Source organism: Phytophthora infestans, genomic scaffold (genome assembly GCF_000142945.1).
Source record: "Phytophthora infestans T30-4 supercont1.145 genomic scaffold, whole genome shotgun sequence".
NCBI lineage: Eukaryota > Oomycota > Peronosporomycetes > Peronosporales > Peronosporaceae > Phytophthora > Phytophthora infestans.
This window is the reverse complement of record NW_003303614.1, coordinates 236,874-239,092: the sequence shown is the minus strand read 5'-3', so window position 1 is coordinate 239,092 and position 2,219 is coordinate 236,874.

Genomic DNA, 2,219 nt, shown 5'->3' with positions numbered 1-2,219 from the left:
CTCGCCCAACCGCCGATAATCTTCATCTTGATGTCGTGCCCTCACTCCCTGTCCCGACTACCGAGCGTGGGTGGCCCAGGCTCGACTTCGGCCATTCTTCGCTGGGGTGCCCCAGTCGAGCGCACCACTCAGCGTCGTGCTAACGGTGGGTTGGACACTCCCAGTCGCCCTCTCGGGCGTTCTGAGCGTATCCACCACGCCGACTGACTTTAGTGACTCCGGCCCGTGAGTGTCCTCAGACCGTCTCTCCCTGTGACCACGGCCGTGTTGACGTCCCCCATCTGGGCGTCCTATTCGGAGATCGGCTGCGACCGCCCGTACTGTGACTGCTCAGCTGCTTGAGGATCTCGACGCGTCTGACGACGAGGTGTTAGGGCCTGGTGATGGTTCTGTTCCGTCCACCGGCTCGACAAATCCTGCCGTTGGGTCGCTCTTGAATCCCATTTCCTTATCAGAGCACTCGGCTGGCAGTCCTTCCGGTTCCGACTCAGCGACCGCAGATGCTCGTCGTTCCGCCCAAGCGAGAGGTCTTCATGCGGCGATCTTTGGTTCTGACGATGAGATGAGTGATGAGTCTTTGCCGCCGAGTGATCGCCCCTCCTCGCGGCTTTCATCGAAGGACTCTGGTGACGGGACGAGTTCTGCCTCTGCGCCGGCTTCGGGGAAGCAGCAGCATCGCAAGCGTCGTGCCTCGTCGAGTCCTACCGGTCATCGGTCGAAGCGATCCAAGAAGCACAAGAAGCACAAGAAGCATCACAAGACGCATCGACACCACAAGCATCGGCAGCTTCCGTCGACTCCTGATCCAGCTCCGGCTCAGCCCATTCCGGCTGCTCCTTCGCCGAGTAGGCTCCCGGTTATATCGATTCTCGCTCAGCCGAGTTCGACTGCCTCACGTCCGGCTGTGGTCGCCCTTCCCAGCGCTCTTACACTTCCGCTGGCGACGTTACGGACTCGAGCCTCGCAAGCGGTGTCCAAGGATTGTCGCCTGACTCTTCACATGGCTCAACTCCGCGAGGTACCATTCATGCATTTCGGCTCAACTCGTTGTTGGAATGCATTATTGGATACACTGAGCGGAGGGGTGCAGATGGAGCTCGTTGGGGGCAAGAGTCGTGTGCCGTCTACGCCGTGTTCTCTTGACGGCATTCGAGCTTTCATGGACGTTTTCGACCCGAGCCATCCATGTCAGCGTCTTCGTCGGATGCTCCCCGAGCTTCCTTTCTTCTTTTCTCCGTCGATACTGGAGGAAGCTCGGCGGTGTTTGGCTTCTTTGACCCGACCTCGAACTTTGATGCAAGTTCTTGGAGATATGTGGGTGAAGCTTCGCGGCGACAGTCCCTTGGACTCGGCGGGGAGGCCCATCCAGACTGACGGCCAAATGACTCGTTACTTCGTAGCTCTCTATGAGCGTCGTCATTGGATCGTCGAGTCGAGTGTGTTGATGGGTCTCCACCCTGACGTTAACCCGGCTGCCACGCCCGCCCAGCTCGCTGAGGTATACGAACTGTGGCTGGTGTACAAGCGCGAGCGCAAACGTCGTAGTGACACCTTGCGATCTCTGGTTGTTGCTGTCTACGACCAGCTTTACTCGGCGGTCACTCAGAAGCTCGGCGATGAACCTGCTCCTCTAGTGGACGCAGAAGTTTATTTCGATCCGTCCGTTCCCCATTACTCTCCCGTTAACCTTTCGTGGGTTCCTTCCGGGAGAGATTGGGTCCAGTGTGCTCACGATGTGGATCTAGCCGAGCCCTGGCGAGCTTGGTGGCTGACTGACCCGGCGGTCCATCCATACAATACTTGCTTCCGCGCTCGGAACGTGGACTTCTTAGTTTTCGCTCCGCGCGGTATGGATCCTCAGGTTGTTGACGACGCGATTGAAGAGGATTTCGATCTTGCTGAACAAGCGCCTCCTGCCTATGCCCCAGGTGCTCCACCTCGGCTGAATCGTCAAGGCATCCATATCTTCACTGGGTCTTCGATCGGTGAGCTCGGCTCAGATGGCGAGCGTGCGTCTGATGACGACTCGGCGGACGATGGGTTGGGTTCTCCCAATCTCCGAGGCGCGTCTCCGAGTATGTCTCTGTTCGGCACCCCACTCCCCAGTGGAACGGATCCTCAGCCCACTTCCGCCGCGTCGGATCCTGAGGCACCTGATTCGGCATCAGCTTCGTTGGCTAGATAAGGCGATGATACTTCCCCCCACTGCTGCGAATGTT